Source organism: Hemicordylus capensis, chromosome 3 (assembly GCF_027244095.1).
Source record: "Hemicordylus capensis ecotype Gifberg chromosome 3, rHemCap1.1.pri, whole genome shotgun sequence".
NCBI classification, from domain to species: Eukaryota; Metazoa; Chordata; class Lepidosauria; order Squamata; family Cordylidae; genus Hemicordylus; species Hemicordylus capensis.
Genome location: NC_069659.1, coordinates 154,517,937 through 154,544,554, shown reverse-complemented (window position 1 = coordinate 154,544,554; position 26,618 = coordinate 154,517,937). Strand labels below are relative to the sequence as shown.

The 26,618-nt window shown below is 43.9% G+C and overlaps 1 long non-coding RNA gene across 3 annotated transcripts in view; it reads left to right on the top strand.

The window, feature by feature from the left end:
• LOC128349178 (uncharacterized) overlaps positions 1-26,618 on the top strand; it is a 91,585-nt gene that overhangs the window by 19,821 nt on the left and 45,146 nt on the right. The window lies entirely within an intron of this gene.

The window sequence follows — 26,618 nt, the reverse complement described above, 5'->3', positions numbered from 1 at the left end:
GCAACCCTTGGGAGCAGGCGGTCCCTCAAATACCCCGGGCCCAAACCGTTTAGGGCTTTAAAGGTCAAAACCAGCACCTTGAATTGGACCCGGAAACGAACCGGTAGCCAGTGCAGCTCTTTCAAAATGGGGGTGATATGTTCCCAATGGACAGCTCTGGATAAAACCCTCACTGCCACGTTTTGCACTAGCTGCAGTTTCCAGATAGTCTTCAAGGGCAGCCCCACATAGAGCGCGTTACAGTAATCCAGCCGTGACGTGACTAAGGCGTGGGTAACCGTGGCCAGATCTGCCTTCTCGAGAAAGGGACGCAGCTGGCGCACCAGCCGAAGCCGTGCAAAGGCACCCCTGGCCACCGCCTTCACCTGAGCTTCCAAAAGCAGAGCCAGGTCCAGTAGTACCCCCAAGCTGCGTACTTGCTCCTTCAAGGGGAGTGCAACCCCATCCAGAACCGGTAAAATCTCCTCATCCCGATTGGCTCTCCTACTGACCAACAGTACCTCCGTCTTATCCGGATTCAATTTCAGTTTGTTAGCCCACATCCAACCCATCACGGCCTCCAGCCCCCGGTTCAGGACATCCACCGCCTCCCTAGGATCAGATGACAAGGAGAGATAGAGCTGAGTGTCATCCGCATATTGCTGACAACTCAGTCCAAATCCCCGGATGACCTCTCCCAGCGGCTTCATGTAGATGTTAAACAGCATGGGGGACAAGACCGAACCCTGCGGGACCCCACAGGCCAATGGCCATGGGGCCGAGCAGTAGTCCCCCAGCACCACCTTCTGGACCCTCCCCTCAAGAAAGTACCGGAACCACTGCAACGCAGTGCCTCCAATTCCCATACTTGAGAGGCGGCCCAGAAGGATACCATGGTTGATGGTATCGAACGCCGCCGAGAGGTCCAGCAGAACCAACAGGGACGCACTCCCCCTGTCTAGTTCCCGGCGTAGGTCATCCACTAGAGCGACCAAGGCAGTCTCAGTCCCATACCCGGGGTGGAAGCCAGATTGAAAAGGGTCCAGATAATCCGTATCATCCAAGACCCTCTGCAGCTGGGACGCCACCACACGCTCTATCACCTTGCCCAAAAAGGGAAGGTTAGACACAGGTCTATAGCTGTCCAGGCTGGAGGGATCAAGGGAGGGCTTTTTTAATAGAGGTCTTACCACCGCCTCCTTAAGGCACGATGGCCTCATGCCCTCCCTTAATGAAGCATTAACGATCACCTCCAGCCATCTGCCTGTCCCCTCCCTGGCAGCTTTTATTAGCCATGAAGGGCAAGGGTCAAGAGCGCATGAAGTTGCCCGCACACTGCCCAGGATCTTGTCCACATCTCAGGCCGCACCAACCGAAAAGAATCCAACACAATGGGACCAGATGGTACCAAAGGCATGATATGAAACTACAATAAGCTTGGGACTATTAAAATTAATTTGCATAATAAAAATGCACATGCTGCTTAAGAAATCTAGTATATACTTCATACATTTCCAATACTGGACCAAGTTAAATTACTAAATATACAGATATGTTGATTTCTTTAGGGGACCTCCCTGAAGCCTTGACATGTTTCCTTTCATTCACAGCTTCATTTTATACTCTCTGGGGAAAGGAAGTGTTGATAATGTCTCACAAGCAATTAAGTCAAAGCCCAGTTTTGATACATGAAAAACACAATCTTTTCAATTTTTATATAAATTAAAAGATGTGCAAGATCTCTAATTATTTCATATGTGGAGGTTCCTGCTTTGGCAAAAGTTATGAAGCATTTCAAGCTAAAACAGTTCCCTTTTAAAAGGAAAAAAATCAGTTATTTGTAAGTGGAGTGAGGGAGATGAGAACTTTGGATATTCATGAACAGAGGTGCACCTAGGTAATTTTGGAGCCTGGACCTAAAGCCCTTTAGCGCCCCCCCCTCCTGCTGCAAGGTAGGCATCATCTCCCTACACACACCACCATGACACACACAGAGCTGGGTCTCACAATCTGTGAGACCCGGTCTGGGTCAGTGAGTGGGGAGAGTGGGCTAAACCCGCTCTCCCTGCTCACAAGCAGAGAGGGAGCCCTGGGTGGCTGGAGCACGATTGCTGGCTCCGTGATGGAGCTGGCGGGGGCTGGGGGGAGCGGGGGCCGCGCCCCCCGCAAGCCTCAGTATGCCCTGCGTGAGCAAGCAGGGCATACTGGGGAGACCCGGAGATGGGAGGCAGCTTTTCGCCTCCCCTCTGGGAGTCTACTCATGAGTAGGCGCGGCGCGAAGCACTCGCTCTGCAAACCTGGTTTTTGACCAGGGGTTCTCAAGTGGGTTACCCGCTCTAGAACCACCGGGCTCACAGCTGAGCCTGGTGGTTCTTACGATTAACAAAAATCGGGCCAGGCTCTCCTAGCCCAATCTTTGTTAATCGTGAGAATATCCCCACAGTATTTTTAACACGTTGGTTCTTGAGGGCACAAACAGCAACTGATCTCACAAGAATGTAAGGATATAAAACAGGTATATTTATGCAAATATGCATAAGCAGAAACATCTCAACACACAACTTAACATATTCCCATACCACATATTTCTTTCCCCACTATCCCCTCTGTCTCTAAAGCAGAGGACACACTCGGCCACCCAACACAGGTCACCCAGCACAGTATAGGCTGGTGGTGTGGTGACCACACCACCCAGGACACACTAAAGAGGATTGGGGGGGCCCCAGGGAGTGTGAAGTCCAGGGGTAAGTGCACCTAGGTTCATGAAAGACAAAAATCTGAGGAAACTGAATATGTTTGGATAAGATGAACTACATTCCTCAGGGAACCTGCCACACATTCCTATTAACCAATGGAAGCACAACAAATGGTTGAATTTGCATCAGAAGAAAGTGAAAAGTGTGGCGTCCCCTGAAAAGGTAAAAAACAGTAAGCTGCATTTGGAAGTAAGGAAGTTTCGTTTCCTACTTTCAGTACAGGTTTATTTTTACACACCAATATGACATGGCACTTGGTTTCTAGCATCCAGAATCTGCTCATCCTTAACCTTTCTGCTCTAATTTTTGAATTGTTTGCTCCACAACATGCCTCTGATTGATTGGTGAGTATCCCAACTGGTTGTGAAGAAGCATTTAAATTAACCTCCTCGACCATCTTTAAACAAAGGCCTCAGAGAGGTTTGGACTGAAAATGTTTAACCCTATTTTGCAGTTTGCCACATTTCTTTTCTATACATTCCCAGCCACAGTGTCACAAATTTGATTCACCATAATAATCTTCCAAAAGGAACAGGTTTGCAGTCTGGGAGTACTTCTGGATTCACACCTCTCCCTGGTTTCTCAGGTTGAGGCGGTGGCCAGGGGTGCTTTCTATCAGCTTCAGCTGATACGCCAGCTGCGTATCTCGAGATCAATGACCTCAAATCAGTGGTACATTTGTTGGTAACCTCCAGACTGGACTTCTGTAATGCACTCTACGTGGGGCTGCCTTTGTACGTAGTCCAGAAACTTCAGTTGGTTCACAATGCTGCAGCCAGTTTGGTCTCTGGGTCATCTCGGAGAGACCACGTTACTCCTCTATTGATGGAGTTACACTGGCTGCCGATAGGTTTCTGGGCAAAATACAAAGTGCTAGTTATAACTTTAAAAGCTCTAAATGGCTTAGGCCCTGGGTATTTAAGAGAACGTCTTCTTTGCTATGTGCCCCACCGCCCATTAAGGACACTTGAGGAGGTCTGTCTCCAGCTGCCGCCAACCCGTTTGGTGGCTACACAGAGATGTGCCTTTTCAGCTGCTGCCCCAAGATTGTGGAATGCGCTCCCTAAGATATGAGCCTCCCCATCTCTGGCAATTTTAAATAAACTTCTGAAAACGCATCTCTTCAACCAAGCTTTCTCAGCTTTTTAAAACTTGTTTTTAAATTGTTTGGCTATTTAATTGGTGTTTTATGATGTTTTAATTGTTAATTATTTAATGCAGTTTTACAATTTCTGTTTTAATTGTTAATTGATTTTTATGGCGGTATAAATTTTTTAATAATAAATAATAATAATAAATAAAATAAAATAAAAAATCTCAGTTACTTAGGACAGTTACTATGCAAAAGCAGTTTTTTGTTATGTTTTTATTATTTACCACTAAATCTTTTCATAGAGTCCCACAGCAATGTTTGCCGACCCAAGTGCTTTAAGCCTTTAAGTAATATTCATTTAGACAAGTGAAAAGACTATGTAGCCTGTTTCCAAGGGGAACCAAAAACATGTTTACCATTACATACTATGCACTAAGGACGCTTGTGGTTTACCTCTGTGGTAACTGTAACTGTAGATGAGTGCACTGAAATATTGATGTGGCTACACCCATTTGCATTATAAAACAATTTCAGTGGTTTTATATTCCGGAGCTGCAGATTACACACTTGTACCTTTTCACTGGGGGGGCGGGGAGGATTACTAACTATGCACTGTATGTATAATAAAATGTGCCACTTATTAGTGCTGCACATGATGCTTATCAAGCAGTTTCTTATTGCCATGACACAACTAAACGTAGCATGTTCAGTACACTGTTGAATAATGTAAAGGTGGGGGGAGACTTCTTATGTTGATGGTGGAATGCAACTCACACCCAAAGGTTATATATTTAATTTATATCTCATCCTTTCTCCATGGACCTCAGGATAGCATCCATGTGATTCTGTCATTTTATCCTCATAACCAGTGTGATGGTCCAAAGTTACCATGTCATGCTTAAGCCATGATTCAAACCCATGTTTACATATTATATATTTTATAAAAGAATACACCAATCTGTAAAGGAATGGTTCCATGCTGAAGAATTTTTTTAAAAAACAAAACCTTTAAAAAAGATGTTTGTTCAAGATGAATAGGGAAAGGCAAGACAAAACCTGGAGATAGAATTATTGCAAGCTAGAGTTCTGTCCATGTGTCCTGCAGTAACTTTAAAATAAATCCTCATAGAATGCTGGCTTCCAACATGCTCTTGGCTTCCAATCCTCTCCACATGGTTATGTACTCACACATATAGTATGTGATGGGGGGGGGGAATTCACTATATGGTACATTGATATACAAAAACAGGATATTTTCAGCTTACCATTTCCACAGGCAATGTGCAGCACTCAAAGCACTTATTGATATGAACCCCTTTCTATTTATGCAGTTTCACTAAAGAGGGATATTTGTGTTAAGAGGTACAAAGGGTTAGAGAAGGATACTTCTAATGGGAAGAAAAGCAAGTAACCAATCAGAAACTATTTCCATGCACACATTGATCACTGTGCTCATATTAACGAAGCCTATGCTATGCTTAGTGCCAAACTAAGCTTCAAAAAAACCCCAAAACAGCAGATCCCACATCTCTCACCCTGTCTTTACTCATGTCTTGATTTTATGGCATTCCATTGCTGATGTCATGACATTCTGCGTTTCCCTGCCCCATATTAGTGGCCACTGCTAGCAGTGGAGTTGAGCAAAATGACATTGGGATATTACAGATACGTTATTCTTGCTGTTATAGACAAGGAGCAGAGAACTAGATGCATGGCTGCCATTTGCAGCAGACGATGTATGTTCACCTGGATGTATGCAGCAGTACCTAGATGTATAAATTACTACAGACATATGCAGTAACTAGTTGGCCCTTAGCCTTGGTTCTTTTGAAGGCAAGCCTTGTTACTTATCAAAGCCAATTTTCTTTGTTGGTGGCTTCTCTCCAGCAGCAGTCAGTGTGGCCAGCTTGAGGGGCGTGGGGTGGGTGGGATATACCTTAAAAAAACCAAAACAATCCTGAACTTGCCCGCTGCCAGCACCTGGCATCCTTAGGGAACCAGAAGCGGCCAACCCAGCATTCTGTGGGGAGCCTGCCCTGCCCCCACCACTCAGGTGGCTTGCAAACCTCACCAGCCCCTTCTGGGCTACATTTAGTGCTTGTACTTAATTCAGGTGTGTAGCCATAATATGACCAGGTGGTATGTCTGCGGATGGGTTACTGATGACTGCTGCACATTCCTACCCCCTTGTGCTCGCTCATCACTGAACTGGTGCAGAGCTGTCCCATATCAGCAGGAATAGGTGGCACCTTGAAGGCAGGCCTGATCTTGCACTGGCAAGGGGGCAGCAGGTTAGCATGGTGATGCCATCAGATTTCATCATCATAGTCTGGCAAAGCAAGGCAGGTCTGTGACAGCAGGAAGCAGGCTGGTCAGCAGCAGGCAGCTGTGGTAGTGGTGGGCAGCAATGGCAGGCCGACAGTAGGCAACGTTGTGTGGCAGTGGGGGCCACAAAGGCAGGTGGTGACAACAGGGCCACCTCCTCCTCAAATCTTGCTCCTGGACTGCCTTCAACCCTACTATGCCCCTGATTTCATTTCTATGTTGTAATGGTTTCATGTTGAGGTCTCATATGTTCACATAGAGAAATGTGAAGGGACTTTTTGTTATTTTTTAAAAAGATGCTGCACAGCCCAACATGTCTAAGACATAGTGGCAATCATACAAGAAACAAAATACTTCTTCTGTAATGGCCTAGGAACTTACATGTTATCTCTTGACCATGGCTTGAGAAAAAAACAGACCACAATCCCCTTTACTAAAGTTTCCCCTCTTTGATATGTTAAGACATTAGCTTTCGCAAGCAGCTGTCAAAATATTAGTGAATGAGCCAAATGCACTGAAGCTGCATAAAGTCATCCATGATTTACTCTCAAGACACAAAACATTCATTAATCACACCTTAATGCATAATTTAACAAGCAGCTCTTTTGCACAGCCCAGCAAGTACAGTCATTAACGAGGAAAATGGAGAACATTTTGAGGGGTGGGTATAATATGTCACCATCGCATGAGATGAAGACTTTTTTAAAAAGTTGTTGAAGCTTCTCATTTTCAAGATATGTTTTCTGGTGAATACTTCTTCGCATGGTAAATCTGTCTGCTCACTGTTGTCAGCGATGTCCCTGACATGTTTATTCACTGAAATGCAGTGATAAATTCTTGCTCTTCATGTCTGGTACTTTAGCAGTGAGAGGGAAAAGGTACAGAAGATGTGGCAAGGATCAACATTAAGCAGCAAATAATATCTCCACAGTAACTGGTGGCACATTTTGCATTCTTTCATGGTTGGATGGAAAAGCAGGTGTGGACTATTTCATGGTGTAGGAGGGCAGTGTGCTTTAGTTCTGGTAATGAAAACAAATTCTTCAGCTAAATATGTGTTCAGAGGCACCTTATGCCCTGATTCTGTGTGTATGCCTCTCTATGAACAAGAAAAGATGGAGGAAAGAGTTGAGAGAGGGAAGGCAATTTTTGAGGATCTCAAGAGCAAGGAGATGAATGTGTGGGTCTGATACAGTCTATTAGAAAGGGCGATCTGGCAATCCCCTATCTTTAAGAGTGTGGGGTAGCAACAGGCTGCAGTTGGAGGGAAAGGCAGTTTCTTAAGTAAAGTGCATAAGATTAGGCTGCTTCTTGTTGAAGTCGCAAGGCCAAGCGTGTGCTTTTATGCAACCCTATGCCTAATTATTTGTCTGGACAACTTGTATATCTATGAGCCTCATCCCCCCACCCCGCCTCTGCTACCACCATGACCACGAAGGGGCTGACACAAATTGTTGTCCCTTATAATACTGCAGTGATTTCTCTGCCATCAATTCAGAGTCTAGCCTTGGGCTCACCTGCAAATGAAAAGTGATGGTCAAGTCTTTGTCTGGCTCTGTGGGCTATTTGGGGGGTTTGGATGTTAAAATCCCTTATTCTGCTGCTGTAATTCTTTTGTACAGGCCAACATTTTGTACCTGGCTCTGTCTCCTAAAGCCACAATTTCACTCTAATAGCTCCCAGGTTTCTGGCAAGTGTTGGAGATCCAGCTCCAGATGGCATCGATCTTTTGCACTAGGGGCATTGGGAGTAGAGATAAATAGTTAGGGTTTGCTTCTCTTTCCTATTTATCTCTGCCTCTATGACCCCCTCTATGGATAGAATGTACTCAGGAACTTCCTGGGAGTGACTTCCTTCTTCTTCCCAGAATGCTTCTAGCTCTCTTTGAGCACCATGTAGTCAGCTGTTAGATATAGCTCTTTCCTGTCTTCATGGACTTCTGAATAAAGTAGATTAGTTTAACTTTACATGAATCTCTAAGCTTATCATTTACAAGCTGTTGCCCCTGAGACCCTGTTAACTTCTGCTGTAATGGGAGTGAGTTACCTCCTGAAATACTCTGCTGTATAAGTAATTAACCTCAACAGGGTTACAGGCCCAGACCCTAACAGGGTTTTTGGGACTCAAATCTGATCTCAGGATTGATAAAGGCATAGCTACAGTAACAAAGATACTGGCCAAGCCACTACCAAGAGATCAGTTCCAGATGCTTCATGAGAAGATGGGAGTTGTGAACCAGTGTGACAGGCAATGAGAAAGGTTCTTGGAGATCCAGTTCCGGATGGCATAAACCTTTTGCACCAGTAACCGTAATGACCACTGGGGAATTGAGAGTAGAGATAGATAGGGTCTCCTTTTCTTTCCTGTTTATCTCTGCCTCTATGACCTCCTCTATGGATAGAATGGACTCAGGAACTTCCTGGGATTGACTCCCTCCTCCTCCTCCTCCTCCTCCTCCTAGCTCTCTGTCTCTGAGCATCATGCTTCTATAGGTGACCAACATGTAATCAGCTGTAGCTCTGACCAACATGTAGCCAGATGTTAGATATAGGTCTTTCCTATCACCATTGACTTCTGAATGAAGTAGATTAGTTTAACCTTACATGAATCTCCATGGTTATCATTTACAACCTGTTGCCCCTGAGACCCTGTTAACTTCTGCTGTAATGGGAGTGAGTTAGTTCCTGAAATACTCTGCTATATAAGTAACTACCCCCAACGGCAAGAAGCAGAAAAATCAAAAGCAGTACTCAGAACTCTACAGTCAGTCCATCCTGTTTAGTGGAAACAGGGCTAAGAACCCTCTGCAAAAGAATGTCAAAGTCCTTTAGAGCAGGAGGTAGGTAGTTCTAACACATACTTAATTCTCTCACTGAAGTCAATGAGACTTAAAAGTGTTTCACTTTGAATGGACTATGTCCTCCAAATCCAACATCAGAACCAGCACCAAAAGCATTTTCTCTTCATATGGTTCCTTCAAATGTAGTTGAATTTTTAAACAGTGGCCAAATTCGGACATAATAGGAAACTGGAGGTCCCTTCACCTCTGGTTTCTGTAGTCACATGTCTGAATGCTGAAAACCAGATTTAAGAACTTCGGTCAGAGTGGAGTTTTGCCACCCAGTTTTGCGGCACCAGTGTTAACATCTGAATGCTGGCACTGCAGTTTTGGCCCCATAGAACCAAAGGTGCAGAGTGGAGTTCCAATCTGAATGGCTGTGCAAGCTGTCCTGTTAAGAAGGAGCCTGCACAGCCAGAAACCCACCTCTCTACAATCTCACTGACTGCCGAGAGGTAGCTCTCCTGAATGTCTGAATTTGGATGGGAGAGCAGAGGGAGTGGTGCGTGTTTCAGACCCAATACCGCATGCTTGTCTCGTTGCCCTCCTTGGCTACGTAACAGCCAAGTAGGGACTATCTGAGTGGGTCAGAAATATTATCAAGAAGAAACAAGGAGGGAGTAGAATGGATCCATATATGTTAAATAGAAACCACCAAAGGATCCAAACCAATTGATTAATGAATAATAAGAACATAAGAACAGCCTGGCTAGATTAGGCCCAAGGCCCATCTAGTCCAGCATCCTGTTTCACACAGTGGCCCACAAGATGCCTCAGAGAAGCCCACAGGCAAGAGGTGAGGGCATGCCCTCTCTCCTGCTGTTGTTCCCCTACAACTGATATTTAGAGGCATCTTGCCTCTTATGCCGGAGGTGGCCTATAGTCCTCAGACTAGTATCCATTGATAGACTTGTTACATTTTCATTTCTTATTATTATTTATGTCCATTCTTATTACTCATTAGTCAGCTATTATTATTAATACATTTTCATTTCTTATTCACTAGTCATTTGTTGGCTTAGATTCAGAAATACATGTGGGCCTCATTATCTGCATCTAGGTCTTAGAGACCCAGCTTTATTATACGTGGTATTAAAAATAGGTGATTTTCACCTATCCCCAGTTCCAGGGCCAGCAGAAATGACTTCCAGTGTCACTTCTGTGGTATTACTGGTGGCATGTCCTGTCTGGAAGCAGCATGGAGCCATTTTGTGTCTCCTGTTTACAAAAAAAAAAAAAAAAAAAAGACCATGAAAATCAGTAAATATTTGGCTGATTTGGAGGTTTGTGGGGGAGATCTGGAAATAAAAGTACTGTGCTGTACTACTTTTATTTCTGCTTCCCTCCCATGTCTTTTTGTGATTTTTAGCAAAAAGATGTTTACAGGAACCTAACCCCCAGATTCTTATAGAGTTAAGGCTTCATCATTCACGGTTTCGGTATTCACAATTTTAGGCGAAAACAGAACCCCCGTGAATAACAAGGTCCTCCTGTATTATTCAACACCTTGTTGAAACAGAGTGCTCTTCCTTTTTCCTGTTCCAATGCTAAGACCTCATTATATCCCACCATGTTGGGTAATTTCTGGCCAAAATCATATTTGCTATTCTTGAGCAAGGCCCTTGAGCACATAGTGATAACCCAACTTCAAGGTTTTCTGAACAAAGCTATCCAGATACATTTCATTCTGTTTTCTGACCTGGTCTGGGAACAGAAATAGCCCTGCTCACTCTAGTAGAGGCTCTACACTGACAACTAGACAGTGAGAATGCAACCCTATTGGTTCTGCTGGACCTTGCAGCAGCTTTCAATACCATTGACCATGGTATCCTTTTGTGTCACCTTGATGGATCCTTTTGTTTTAATTTTGTTGATGCAGCCATTTAATTTTTTCCCACTGATTGTGTAAGCCATGTCAGACACTTATGTCAAGTGGAAAGGCAGGCTAGAAATAACTAGTCAAACGGTTCTGCCCTCCCCTTAAATTCCCTCCAGAACATTGTACAAATCCACCCGTAGCTCACATCCTTGAATCAACATAGCCAATTGCTTTCATCCAGAAAGCCATCCACTTCATCCACAGTGCTGTGTCTCCTGGAGGAGAATCAGTATTCAACAGTCCTGACCTAGTGGCCTCTCTCCTCTGTGCACCTTATTTTCTCTCCCAGTACCTTTGGGAAAAGTGGACTAATATATGCTTGGCTATGGCTGGCCTACTGAAGTGAGAAAGTCCTTCAGCTCAATACATATATTCAAACTGGAGGTATGAAGAAGCAGCTGTCCTTTCCTATGGCATGGGCAGGCACCCAGACAGATGGCTGTCTTCCCCCACCCAGAGCTGGAGAAAAAACCCATACATGCCTCCCCACACTATGATGGTAATCCAGCCAATATGGTTAAGTGGAATATATCACTGTTCCACTTTGAACTGCCAATTTTAACAGCTGATCATAGTGATCCTGGACCTTTAAAACTAAATTTAAATGATTGTTGTTACTACTGAAAGCAAGATTGAGGAGAATAGTGAATAGCAATAGTTAATGCAATTCAGAACCTGCTTTCTAGCCTATGCATTTTGCTGAACAACTGTGGGAGGATAATAACCACTATTCATGTTCTCTAGTGATTGCCAGAAAGCCTTTTCCTCTGCTCGTCACATGTAAATGTGGGTGGCAATATTTTTGCCTTTAGAGAGAGAGCACTACATTTATGCAGCAGTGATCTCTTGTTCTACCAATGCCACCCTCAGGAAAGTGCATTGCTTTCACCTTGAAAAAAATTCATGCACAACCATCTAAAATTTGGGGGTGGGGGTGGGAGGTGGGGAATGCCAGATTTTAGTATATGCCTGAAATATCAACAATGGATCTCTCTCTCTCTCTCTCTCTCTCTCTCTCTCTGTATATATATACACACATTTGTTTTGTGTATATGTGTGCATGTATTTTTAAAATACAGTTTTTCTATCTCTCATATATACTAGTTGGATGGGTATTTTTAAATTATAGATGGCAACAATGGTACACCATATTCAGGTTTATGAAGCTGTGCATTCCTGCATAGTCATTAGAACTTGAGCTGAGCAAGGCCTTATCTTCTTGCTTCATCAACATTCTCAATTAATGTTAATAATTCTCTGTTAATAATTAATGTTAAGGTAATGTTAAAATACCAGATTTTATGCCTGTGATACAGGATTATGGCACTCGATACTCCCACTGCACAGGCATGCCCACCAGCCACTGATCCCACTGCTGCCACCACCACAGGGGAGGCCAAGGCCTGCTCGGCTCACCCCTCACCCCAGACCACGCACATGGTGGTAGCAAAAAGGACAAGGAGCAGTGCAGTGGGGCAGTGGCGGAGGCGGGTAGCAGCAGGGTGGCAGGAGGCCCCCCTCCGGACATTTGGAGAACCCCCTGGTCTCAGGAGGCCATAGACCCCTGGGGCCCCAAGGTCCAAGGGTAAGCTCCTCCCGCTCTTAAAAACACATGGCTGCTGTGGCTTTCCTTTCCGAGGAAGTCTGCACAGCCAGTTCTGCCCCCTTTGCCATTTCCCTAACTGCAAGTCGCAATTGTGTGGGAGCATGCCAGGGGACTTGAAGGGAAACTGCAGCTCTGTTGGGCCCACAGTTAAACGGTACATCTGAATGGGCATTAAGATTAATATGCTTTTGGCTTTTTCAGATTTACGTTTAGGGAAATTTCACGCTGAAATATTTATGGGTTTAACTATGCTATCATGCTCCTTTAAAAGCATCATGGTGCAATATTTACATAAGGGATACATTTCCCCCCTCAGTGTTGTTCTCCCAGTACTCTTTTCCCGACGCCTTTTACTAGTGTGACGAATGAGGACAGCTAATACTGTATATTCAATGCAGAGCAATAATCCAGAACTTTACTCCTTTCAATGTAGTAATTGGGAGAGAGAATATAACCCACAGCAGATTCTTTATGTAGGCCATGTCATTAATACTGCTGCCAGTAATCAAATATTAAAGATGTGATGTTAGATGTCAGAGTACTTATTCTGAAATTGTCACACATATGCTTTTCTGAACAGAGGCCATGGAGAATCTCTGTGGCTAGGAAAAGAAACACAAACCCATTTTTGAAACTCACTACACGCAATTGAAGCTAGATGCATCTATGATAGTCAAGACCCAAAGTAGGTAATCCATAGAGGATATCTGTATCACAGATTAAACAGATATAATAATTTATGAGGTCATTCACACAATCAAAAACTGTGTTCTACCCAGGTTTGGGAGCTGTGTGTGTGCTCCCAATTTTCGGTTGTGTGGAAGCAAGGTAGGAGGAAAGCCTGGGTAGATGTGATTATGTGGAAGCAGGGGTGTAGATACCATTGAACAGGGGAGGGATGTCCCTCAGCCCCTGAGGGAGGGAGTGGGTGACAACTTGCTCTCTGCTCTTTCCCTTATTGATTGATTGATTGTTTAATTTCTGTCAAGTTGGTGTCGACTCTTAGTGATCACATAGATTCTCTCCAGGATGATCTGTCTTGAACTTGGCCTTTAAGGTCTCTCAGTGGTGAATTCATTGCTGTCGTAATCAAGTCCATCCACCTTGCTGCTGGTCATCCTCTTCTCTTGCCTTCAAATTTTCCCAGTATTACAGACTTCTCAAGGGAGCTGGGCTTTCACATAATGTGTCCAAAGTATGACAGTTTGAGCCTGGTCATTTGTGCCTCGAGTGAAAATTCTGGATTGATTTGTTCTATGAACCATTTGTTTGTTTTCCTGGCTGTGCATAGTATCCTCAAAAATCTTCTCCAGCACCAAAGTTCAAAAACATCAATGCCTTTTCTATCTTGCTTCTTCAAAGTACAGCTTTTGCATCCATAGAGTGTCACGGGGAAAACCACTGTCCAAACAATCATTATCTGAACAATCATTTGAACATTGTCTGAATCTTTGTAGGCATAGACATGTCACGGCATCTAAATATCCTTTCCAAGGCCTTCATTGCACCCTACCAAGTGCTGGTCTGTGGCATATTTCTTGACTGCTGGATCCTTTACTGTTGACGGTCGATCCTAAAAGGCAGAAGCTATCCACCACTTCAGTGTCTTCATTATCAATTCTGAGGCTGGTTGCTGTACCCATTGTCATTAGTTTAGTCTTCTTTACATTTATTTGTAGTCTCTCCCTCATACCTTTCTGGAAAAGAAGGGGAGGAAAGGGCCCGTCTTCACTTTTTGTCCCAGGGCCCACTCCAGCCTTGCTACGCCTCTTTGTGGAAGCAAGGTTGGAGGAAAACCTGGATAGGTTTTCACTTCTATCCAGGTTTCCCTCCTCCCTTGCTTCCACACAACTGAAAATTGGGAGCACACACAGCAACCACAGCTGGGCAGAACACAGTTTTTGATTGTGTGAATGACCTCGTAGCCTATTGCTTGACCATTATTGTGTTATTTATAGAAATATTTTCATCCAATTTTTCCATTTTAACACAGCCACCCAAGGTAGCTAACAGTCAAATTAAAATCAAAGCAGATATTTAAACACAACAAAACTATTTTAAAACAGACAAGTGTAGCAGATAACATTTTTTAAAAAATTAAGCAACAACAACAAAAAGATCTCCACAGAGGAAAGCAGAGGATACGTCAATGCTGATCACCTGCTAGGGTAGAAAGGTTTTCAAAATATGGAACACTACAGTGGAAACAGCCAGATGGGTTTCCTAGGTCAGAAGTAAGTCTCATTACATATAGCTGAATTTAACACTGAATAATCATGCATAGAAATGAAATGTAATAGAAAGTTTGATCTTTTATAATTAGAGTTAATGAATTTTATCTAATGTTAGATGTCCAGATGAATTGGGAGGTTTCTAAAGAATGAAACATCCCATGAATTTTGAGAGAAGCAGAATCAGAAGTAGTGCAATTTCTCAGAAAAAAACATGTATATTCCTGATTAATAAGCACCTTATGTGTCTGTAACAGAAGAGTTTTTCAGCCTGGTCCTAGGATATGCTGAGTAAGGCAAAAGGGACTATGATGGGGAGGAAGGGCCACCATAAAAGTGTAATGTTGTGCTTCGTATGACAAAACATCCAAGGCAAAGCACCGATGCTGCAATTTATGAAACTATGGCCAAATTCAGACATAACAGGAAACTGGAGGAAGCTGGACTTAACAGGCAACTGGACACACACACATCTGATGATCTCATAATCCTACTTTCCTTAAGGGAAATAGGCTAAAAACCACTTAATGCTTTATTTACTTCTAACTATATAAACCACTTTGGGAACTTTTGTTGAAAAGCGGTATATAAATATTCGATGTGTGTGTGTGTTGAGGCTGTTCTCACAAGCAGCCTAGCCTGGGCTAGGCTGATCGTGTGGAGTTCTGGGATCCACGCAGATCCTGGTGCTCCTGCCCAGCCTAACTCCACTTCCTAGCCCAGTTAAAGAACCTCCCTTAGCCGAAGTTAAGGAAGCGAATGCTCCCTTAACCTTGCTGCCGGGACTATGTGTCTCCTCAGGATACATGCAGCCAGAGAAGACACAGAGGTGGGCACCTAGGGCCACAGAGATGGGCGCCTAGTGGGATATCCGAAGGCTAGGAAAACAAGTCCTGACCTCGGTTGATCCATGCTGCTGGGAGCAGCGTGGATAGTGTGGGTGGTGGGCACACAGCTCATGCATTTAAGGCATGATGATGGATCTTCTGGGGGAAGGTGGTTTGAACCTTGCCTCCCTGCCTTGGTATTGGTCCTGTGAATGACTTCTTCGGCTCAGGGGAGAAAGAAATAACCCTGAAATATTGGTAGACAGGGAAGGAAAGGCAATGAGTACATAGACATAACACTCTTTTGTACGTTCAGAGGTTACCTACTCACATTGCTTCTCTCCAATAAACTGGTGATATTTCTACTTTCACAAAACTGACCATAGAGCTGTAGCTCTATTTACTCACACATTTTTCTTGTTCTCCATTTAAAGCAAATTGGTAGCCAGTTACTTCACCCTTGACATGAGAATGTACCCAGTGCTAATACTGAATTTTTAAAAAATCAATTATTCCTTCCTGTTGTTTCAAACGCTTGTGGTATCATTGTATCTACAGTAAGGGTTACTGCCTTAGGACAGAAAATTCTTCTGGTATATAACAGGCTCTTGATTGCCTGTGGTAATTCTACTGTATGTTTTGTTTGATTAACCACAAGAGTTTTGCATAATAAGAACTCTTGATGGAAATGGGACATTTTCTGAAACCCTATCAAATCAAAACATTGTGTCAAGTAATCAATCTGATACAACACAAAGAAAAAGGCGTGCAGCTAAAGATTTCACCAGCTATTTCAAATCATGAACTTCCTCACTTTCCCTCTATACTCATTTTCTCTCCTAGGGTTTTATTTTTTTAAAAAATCTCAGAGATCCCTTCCGATAACTATCTTCCCTTTCTTCTAGAGCGCCTATCCTTGCTGTGCTAAGCCTCCAATTCTTTTAATTTCTTCTCTGCTAAGATCTTCATCCTGCACCTAGGTATCCAGCAGCTAAGTAGGCCTCACTGAGTGGCAGCCATAGAACCTTCTGACCCTTTCCGTGATAAGTAGGTGGCTAAGCCAATCACTACAACCCCCCACCCCGCAAGGCTCTTAACACATCACTACACAACATATATTTAGCAGTCATGATCCAAATCCTGCAAGTGCAGCTTGTCATATAATAATTAGTACTCTGGGAAAGATATACTTTCAGCTTTACCCATCCCCACAGTGTCCTCCAACCAACAAGCAACTGCCCTATGTACATTTTAAGATATATTTTTTTCTAAAATAGATACCTAATTCTAGACAAGGAAGATATATTTTCATTTTATGTTACTAACAAATAAAGAGCTCAGCTTCATAATTTTGTACAGACCAGTATCTTTGGAGAATGTTGACTGGACCTAAATTTGGATACCATCCTACACCATTATATGCATACACTAAAATAGGCATAAACTAAAATAAAAGGGAAATAATAGAAAATAAATGAGGAAAATAAAATACATACTAAGGAATACAGTATAGAATTTAGAATGCTGTTTTTTTGGAGCCAAAAATTGTGAGAACAGTTTCTGCTAAAACACCTGAATGGGACTTTTGAGTTAAACAAAGGTATTCAGCATTCATTTTGGTTGGAGAGGGAAAAAGATAAAGTATATGTTCCTGGCAGGCACATATCTCCTAATCAAAAGTGTTGTATCCGTGACAATATAATAATTATTCAGGCACAGTAGTTCAATTTCTGACAGGACATTTACTGTAGTAGATGGCATTTTGGGGAAGCATTTCTTTGCGGGGATGAATCAGGTGTATCTCTAGCAAGTGAGCAGGAAGCTGCACCTACTGTATTTCTGTTTGGACAGATCCCTGCCCAGACCAGTGTTGAACAGAAAGACCAAGGTAGTAGTGGTGTGCACGGAACCACATAGGCACGGTCCGGCACTGGGGGGGTGTCTAGCTTTAAGGGTGGGGGGGTAGTACTTACCCCTCCCTCCGCTCTTCCTCCTCCAGCGTTGCAGTTAAAAGTGAAGTTTGGGGGGTGGCAGTGTTCCTCCCTGCTGCCCCTGCCCCCGTCATTGCCTAGAAGTTGTGTAAAATACCAGCATGCATGTGCCTGTCGTGGCGCGCGCGCCCATCACTGCCGTGCGCACACCGCACATGTCACATGCAGCATGCGAGTGATGTGTGCAGCGCACGCGCGCATGGCAGAGATGGGGGTGCGCGCCACGACGGGCACATGCGTGCTGGTATTTTACACAACTTCTAGGCAGTGACGGGGGCAGGAGCAGCAGGGAGGAACGCTGCCGCCCCCCAAACTTCACTTTTAACTGCAGCGCCGGAGGGGGAAGAGCGGCGGGAGGAGTAAGTACTACCCCCCTGCCCTTAAAGCTAGACACCCCCCCCCAGTGCCGGACCGGCCAGGTTCCGAACCGGTTCGGAGGCCTCTAACATGGCCTTCCGACCGGTTCGTGCACACCACTACAAGGTAGGGTGTGGGTACATGGAGCCTCATTTGTAAAGCCAGAATAATATAGTGTACAAAGATTTTACTGCTTAGATGGTGTGGATGTTAAGGTGAGCACCTTAATTTGCAGTTTCCATACTTTTTAACCACAAGTGAAAATGTTAGGCACCTTAACTCTTATCTTTAGGGATGTGCAAATCGAATTGGGTACAAATCTATTTGTACCCGAATCTAGCTGATTTGGGTGATTTGGAGACAGAACAAATTGCCCCCGTGGTCCATTAGCTAGATTCAGGTCCAAATCGAATCACGCCAGATTTGATTCGGATTGCTTTGAGATTCGGATTCCTCCTAAGTTTTCCCCCAGATCCCCAGTTTTCATTTAAAACACACACACACAAAAACAACTAAGCTCTTTTGTAGAAGTGGCGTTATGGAGCAAAATGTGTGGTCACTATTTTTCAAGTGTTTGGAATCTTTGGTGTATAATAACTTTTCCTCAGTGAATCCCTATGAGGATTCATTATTATTATTTATTTATTATTTATTACATTTCTTATTATACGCCTTCATTTCTTCTATTCATTTTGACTGTCATTGGACAGTGCCAACTGTCAACTGTCACGTGCCAACTACACCCCCTCTCACCCGCAAGGCAGTGGGGTACTACTCAGTTTATGTTCTAGGGATCCTCCCCCCCAATATTTTGACCTTTTGGTGTCTAATAACCTGTCCTCATAATGAATCCCTGTGAGATTCATTACACACCAAAGAATTTAAGCACCTCAGAAATTCCTAAAATATAAACTGAGTATCCAGTGGCTTGTGGGTTGGGGAGTAGTTGGCACATGTAATGTCACAAATACCCCACCCCCACCTACAAAGCAATGGGGTCAAAATGAACAGAAGAAATGAAGGTGTGTAATGAAGACATCAAAGCATCTAAACACTTTAAAAACTCCTAAAAAATAGACTGAGTACCCAAGTGTGTGTGTGTTGGGGGGTGGGGGGTTGACATTTGACAGTTGGCACTGTCCAATGACAGTCAAAATGAACAGAAGATATGAAGGCATATAATAAATCCTCATAGGGATTCATTATGTGGAAAAATTATTAGACATCAAAAAATCTAAATACTTCAATATTCCACACACACAAAATAAACTGAGTGCTCCACTGCCTTGCAGGTGGGGGATGTAGTTGGCACATGGCAGTTGACAGTTGGCACTGTCCAATGACAGTCAAAATGAACAAAAGAAATGAAGGTGTGAAATGAATCCTCATAGGGATTCCTTATGAAGGAAAAGTATTATACACCAAAGAATCCAAATGCTTGAATAATAGTGACCGCACATTTTGCTCCATAACACCACTTCTACAAGGGCTAGAGCGTTTTTTTTGTTTTGTTTTGGGTTTTTTAAAATGAAAACTGGGGATCCATGTTAGGGTGAGGATAAGGCAACTTCAAATCCCCATTATTTCCTATGGCAGAAATATACATCAGTAAAAACTTAAAAAAATATTAAATATCAAGCAAGTGCACCACTGCCTTGAAAATTGGGTGGTAGTTAGCACCCATGGGGACCTACCCAACAACCAGATTTAGTAACTCTAGAACCTTTCTAAGTGGTCAAAATCAATCCAAATCTGAATCAAATCAAATCCAAATCAAATCTGGGGTAATTCTGGGGGACAGATTCAGACACAAATCAAATCAGGGGTGATTCAATTCAGGCACAAATCAAATTAAACAAATTGATTCATGCACATCCCTACTTACCTTAAACTGAAGGTGTTTTTAAAAAAACATTCTAGTCCATGTAATCTAAATCAACCAAGCTCCTAGGTGTGTATAAGATTGCAGCCTCAGAAATCTGTATTCTGAATGAAATCTAATGTTGAATAGCTTGCCCTGAGTAAAAATATTTAAGTTTGAAACATGTTGGGACATTGGGAAAACATCTTATTAAGAATCTTTTTTTTCCACCCATTGGTTTAACCTGCATAATTCAGTTAATATATTGCCATAAATGCACAACATTGTGGTGTATCCCTGCTGGAATTCAGCCCAAAGGGCTTATTCATATCAGCAAGTTCCGTTCATTTTCTTCATTTGCTGGAACAACATCCCAGAAATTAGGACCTGCACACTGCCTTATGTTGAAATAACACAGCTGGTAGGATTCACTTTAGAATGGAGTATTATAATGTAATGACATGGCAGTAAAGGGTCCAGTTCCAAATACTCTTATAGCCCATAAGTATGACCCATGGAGCAAATAATAGCTTGGGTGTGTGAATTTCATTGTGCAAAATGGCTTAGGGGGCATTAATCTCTCTCGGCCCTGCATCACTGTCATGATAAAATTCCCCTTCCTTTGTCTATTAAGCCTTTAAAATACAAAGGGAGATCCAATCATGGGTCTCCCAACATATCTTGCTGTGCTCTTATAAAAGTGTCACCATTTAATAGTTTGCATTAGGAGCCATTATATAAAACAGGCAGAAGACAGAAAATATATTGCATGAAATAGGTCTTAAGGCAGACAACTGAAGCATATTTATCTGAAAGCAAATCCCATTGGGCTTTCACAATGGTGGTGGAAACCAGTCAGCAGCCCATGTTCCTCCCGCCAGCGCAACCCCACCATGCCCTCTGCATCTGACATCAGGTGTGGGGGGCGTGGCTGGGGCACGAGGCTTGGCCCCTGATTGGCGGCAGCCCGGGAAACCCTAGTTCAAAGCTGCTCAACTTGGTCCTGCAGCTTTTGTTGGACTACAGCTCCCATCATCCCCAGCCACAGTGGCCAGTAGTCAGGGAAGATGTTTGTAGTCCAACATCTCCAAGAGGGCCAAAGTTGTGCAGTCTTGCCTTAGTTCCTGGGGATGTTTCTTGGGTTTCTCAAGGATATCAGTAATAGTGAATGGGATTATCTGAAAGATAGCTTGTTCACCCTTACCAAACATTCAGCCATGATGGTAGATGTATTTCAGAGCACATGCCAAGTTCCTCTGGGACAACCTGATTGGAGCGTACCTGAGAACAGATGTAAGAGTCCTCTCTATAACACACAGGGTTCCAGGGCAAACATTTAGGGGTCCTTCAGCAGACAAGTATCGCATCCAAGTGTCCCCTGAGGGTGGAACTGACACAAAATGTCAGTTAGTGTCATGAGATACTGACACAAAGAATTAGCAAATCCTTTCAGTTCCTGACTTCTAGGCTGCAACACTGTGCAGATCAGATTGCTTAAAATTCAGTGTGAGAGTTAAGCAAGCCAGCTGTACACAGGATTACAGCCCTTCTACAGCCAAAGCATGTTTATGCAGCTCAGTGCAAGCCCTGGTGAGTTTAATGTGACTTACTCCCTAGGAAATGGATTTAACATTATAGCTCTAGTGTGCAATTGAGTCCCAAGTTGGCATAGGTCAGAAACATTAAGTGCCCCTCAAAAATTCTCTTAGGGTTTAACTTTAAATGAATTTAAGTCAGCTCTTCCTTCTGTTAAAACTGTTAACCTCTCCTGAGGTCATGAAGCAAGAGGAAGCCTAAGAACTAGCATTTCATAAGGAAAAATAAAATATGATCTTCCCTTTTGAAAGACATCATCTTCAAAGAATGTGACCTGCTGATCCTGTTCCAAAATTTACCTTTTTTATTCACACTTCATGAACTCAGATCAGTCAAAGGACAAAGCAAAGCGAGGCTTCCAGGTTTTTTTTTTAAATTATGTATGCATATGAATGATAGAATCGCAGATTAGGACCAGCTAGTAAGTTTGCTTAAATTGTGTGGGAGGTAGGTAGTGCAGACAGCAATGGCAGTGATTTGTAATAGGTATTTGAATTCTCACCTGCAGTACAGGGACTAATTTAAACAGCCCCAGGCCTGGTTTCTAACTTGTATTTTACATTCCAGTTTCAATATCATTATGATTTATCCCAGGTTCTTGGCATCTGCACTTCATAAAATATGGAAGACTGCCTATCACATAGCCCTAGATCCAGAATGAATTAGTTAACAGGTACACTTCAGCATAGCTGGTTGATTCATATAATGAATCCATCTTCTAGTACGTTTAAATTCACTAACACTCATAGCTCCCAGTATCTACATAGTAGCAAAGTTCTTGACACATGGGACACTTGTCTCCCACCACTGCCTTTATTGTGTAGTGCTACTTTTGGAAATGTTTTAATAAAGAAAAATGCCCCATCCTGCAGCCTCCTGCTGGGGAATGGGTCTTTGTCACACACCCTCAACAACACCCACCAGGAGTGCCCTGATTGGGCATGGCAGGGGGGAGGCGGGGCTTGCATGCCGTTGAGGCTGTCCCTCCCCTCATCAGTTCACTTAAGTCTGGCTTTGGGAAGGGAGCTATTTTTCTTGTCTCCTTCCTAGCCACATGGCTGTTCAGGCCAAAGAGGAGCACAGCAGTGGAGATTGGTGAGGGAGCCCATTTGGGAGGGCCAGGCGTGGCCAGGATCCCAGTGGCAATCGACGCAATGATTTGGCTTGGGGCGATAGTCCCAGGGAGCATTCACAAGCATAATTGGGCCCATTGGGGTGTGCCGGGGAGAAGGGCCGGGGCAGCCATGATCCCAGTGGCCCTTGCCTCAGTGGGCAGATTGTGCGAGGCTCCTGCCCCTTGCGTGGGAGAAGGGCCAGGTCAGGGTGGGAGCGCAGAATTTCCCCCCTCACCTGGTGGGAGAGGCAGAGCTTGTAGGCGGCTGTGGCAACTCAGTGGGCCTACTTTCTGAGACTCCCCCCCCCATTTCTGGGGCAACCCCATAGGCCCTCTTTGTTCTTGTGTTCCCTCTCCCCCCTTCAGAGGATGGAGCCATAGCTCAGTGGTAGAGCATCTGCTTTACAAGCAGAGAACCCCAAGTCTTAATCTCTGGCAGCACTTCCTGGTAGGGCTGGGGAAGACTCCTGCCTGGAACCTTGGAGTGCCTCTGCCAGTCTGTGTAGGCAATACTGAGCTAGTAATGGAGTTATGACCGGCTCTATAGTTGTTGAGACACCTTAGCATTGCAGAAGAGTCTGGGCATGTTGTAACACATGCCTTCCACAGATCCATCCAGATCATTGGCAGGACCCATAGCTCAGTGGCAGAGCAACAGCTTTGCATGCAGAAGGTCCCAGGTTCAGTCCCTGGCATTCCCAGTTTAAAAAGTGGAAAAACCACGTATTGGCTGGTGAGGAGAAACCTGAAGAGCAGCTGCCAGTCAGAGCAGACAATTTTACTGGGGACCTTTGGCTGGGGTCAGTCTGCCATCTAGTGTGTGTGTGTGTGTGTGTGTGTGTGTGTGTGTGGTTACAAATTTGTTTGCATTTGTGCTCTGGGAAAGTATGGTGTGGAAAACTGTATCCTTAGGATTGTATCTGGGGCTCTTGCCATGCCTTCCAAGAAAGTCTTAGGTAAAACAGGGGTTGCCTCATTAGAAACCTCAGTAGGCCCCTCTATCATTCATTCATCCTCATCAGTGAATGGGGAGGATATTGGCGCAGATATGCTCTCTAATTCATAGGAGAGAGTCACTTGAATGGCCCCACCACAGAAGGGGTCCGGCCCCTCAGGGGGAGGGCTCCAGAATACAGGAAACACAAAAAGGGGGAAGCATGTGCAGAATTAATGAAAGTCTTGTCCGACAGGTTGGCCGCCTCAGAAAAAGGTCAAAGATGAGCCTACACTGGTTTCAGCTGAGCCAGCGGACTTCAACCATCAACCACCCGGGGAGTTTGCCGCCTTTTGGTAGTTGGGGTTATAGCTAAGTGTGATACTGAAGCTGCTGTTCATCTGTTGTATGTCAGTTCACTGGATTTTGAACTGATACGCTTTGCCTTCAAAGGCAAAGGTGAGTTTTACTTTAACTGGATCCTTCTCATGGGATGCTCTGTTCCCTGTGCTGCTTTTGAAGCATTTAGTACCTTCCTGGAATGAGCATTGAGGCAGAGGGTGAATTGCGTGGTCACGGCACGTTATTTATAGGTTTTCCTCATTTGGAGGCCTCGGGCCTCTGATTTGGGTCACTAGCTGCTTTTTTATTTCATCCTGCTGCCCAAGGAGTTGGGTGCCCCATTGGCCAAACATAAGACCATTGGCCGACACTGTCGCTGGATATCGTCGCCTTCCTGAAAACAAGCTTGGGTGCTTAGGGAGATTATTGGGGCTTTGAAGATGCTGAAATTAATCATATGGAACATTGGAAGTCCAAAGCATTGATGCTTTCTGTGCATTAGGCTGTGTTGCGTTACTCCCTGGCCTGTTGCCGGGTGTTAAGATCCTTCTGTTCCTTTCGTAGGTGCTGGTGGAGCAGAGGCTCCTGTGCATGTTCTGATATGCAGCCATTCCATGGGCAGCTAGAAAAACCATTCTTAAGGAGTAGCAAGTGCTCATTGGTCCCCTTAACTTTGCTTGAAGTATCTCTGCCATGCTGTTGTTGGAGTCAAGCTGCCTCCCCACAGGGTGTGGGTTTCTAAGGGCATGCGTGCTGACTTGGCAGTGTGGGAGTCATTTCTGAGGGACTTTGCTGGGGTTTCATTCTGGTGTGCTGAGCAGCTTTTGAAATCCCAGCTCTAGATGCATTCCGATGCACCTGGTGGTCTTGGTTTTGAAGTATATTTTAGGGGAAGTGGGGGCTCTGCCCGGGGGCCCTTAAGATGGGCAGAGGAGGGGATTACAAGAGCCCATACAATTTTGGAACTATTCCCTATTGTCATGGCTGTGCATGTAGGGACGGACAAGTATTGTGACTCTGCCATCTATTTTTGGTGTGACAGCTAGGCAATGGTGCAGATTATGAACTCTCAAACCTCCTGTTCACCTAGGGTTATGGGGCTCCTGCGTTCCTTTGTCTTTCAGTGCCTATACATTAAAGGGGGTTTGATGACGCTGATATTAATGCTATGGGACATTGGAAGTCCAAAGCGTTGATGCTTTCTGTGCATTAGGCTATGTTGCATTACTCCCTGCCCTGTTGCCGGGTGTTAAAACCCTTCTGTTCCTTTGGTAGGTGCTGGCGGAGCAGAGGCTCCTGTGCATGTTCTCATATGCAGCCATTCCATGGTCTTCTGGGCTTACAATCAAGCCAGCACCTCACAGATGGGTACCCAACTTGGTTTGGGGAAGCTTGCCAGCTTGTGCTGGTTGGGTAGACGGGATATGCTGTGGAGCCAGTGTCTGTGTCTTCCTTGTGGCTGGGGTGTGGTGGCAAAGACCCCTTCTTCTTAGGAAAGAGTTGAGTTGACTCCCATCAAAATTGCCAAGTGATCAGGAAGAAAATCCTGACTTGCTCTTTTGCCTTTAACTGTGGCTAGAAGTGTAGAGATCAGCAATGAAGCTTTTCACAGCATGGAGAAAATATCATTTGCTCACATCAAGCAGCAACAGAAGTCAATTCAAAAGCTGGCAGTCCTAATGACCAGAGGCGGCAAAAAAAGAACCATCTTCTCTACTGGTAATAGTTGTGTAGAATACTGTAGAATTGTGTAGAATACACAACTTGTAGAAAGTGCAACTTGTCATATGATACAAGGAGACACATTAGTCAGGGAGGAAGAAGAATGTGTTCATTTATTTATTATTTTTCCACAAAATGTATATGTAAATTTTCTGTAGTGTAATATCCAAAGTAGCTTGCAATTTAAAGGTACAAAACAAATTCAACTCTTGTTTTCCTCAGCCCTCCCTCCAGTTGTTTCCCCTTTGTCAAAGTGCTCTTCTTTCAGATGGTGATTAATTCCACCAAATTACAACAATAAATAAAATGAGAAATTCACACAATGTACAAGAAAGTTGTGCAATATTCATATTGTCAACTGCTGGCAATTCAACTCCCGCCCCCAAATTAGAATAAACAGAATTTGACAAGAGACACGATTTATTCACAGATTTCTGCAGGTTGCCAGCAAATGGTACTAAGAATATTATGCAATAACCTTGTACATCATGTGGATTTTTCATCTTCTTAATTGTCGCGATTTGCTCTAAAGTTGGAATATATCACTGTCTGGAAGAGTCAAAAATGCAGTTAATATGCTTGTTGGAACCAGAAGTCTATCTAAGTTTTGTTTGTCTGTTGGTGACTTAGTTCTGTAAAGTACCATGTGCTCGAAGAATACTATATAAATAAGAAAAATTGTAAAATGTTTTGTACATTAGAAGTGATATATACATTAATAAACAATATACGATAACATATTTCTAACACAATTTTGCAGGAGACCATGTATTTCATTTTAGGAAACACCAATCAGATTACATCAGAAATTCCCTTATACCAAGTTAGACCATAGGTCCATCAAGCTCAGAATCATCTTTGCTAACTGGAAACAGCCCTACAGGTTTTCAAATGGTTATTTTCTAGCCCCACCTGGCAGTACCAGGGATTAGAGATGTGCACAAAACCACCTGGAGTGGTTCGGTTTGAATTTGAACGGAATTTGAACTGGGCACTAGGTTTGGGGTCGCATTCATTAGAACAGACCAGTGGTTCAGTTCAAATTCAAACCTAATTTGAACCAGCTCTGAAAGGTTCTCCATAGGGAATAATGGGTATTCGAACCAGCCCATTATTCCCTATATTGAGCACCTAGAGGGACAAAAACAGGTTGGGTGGTAGGCACC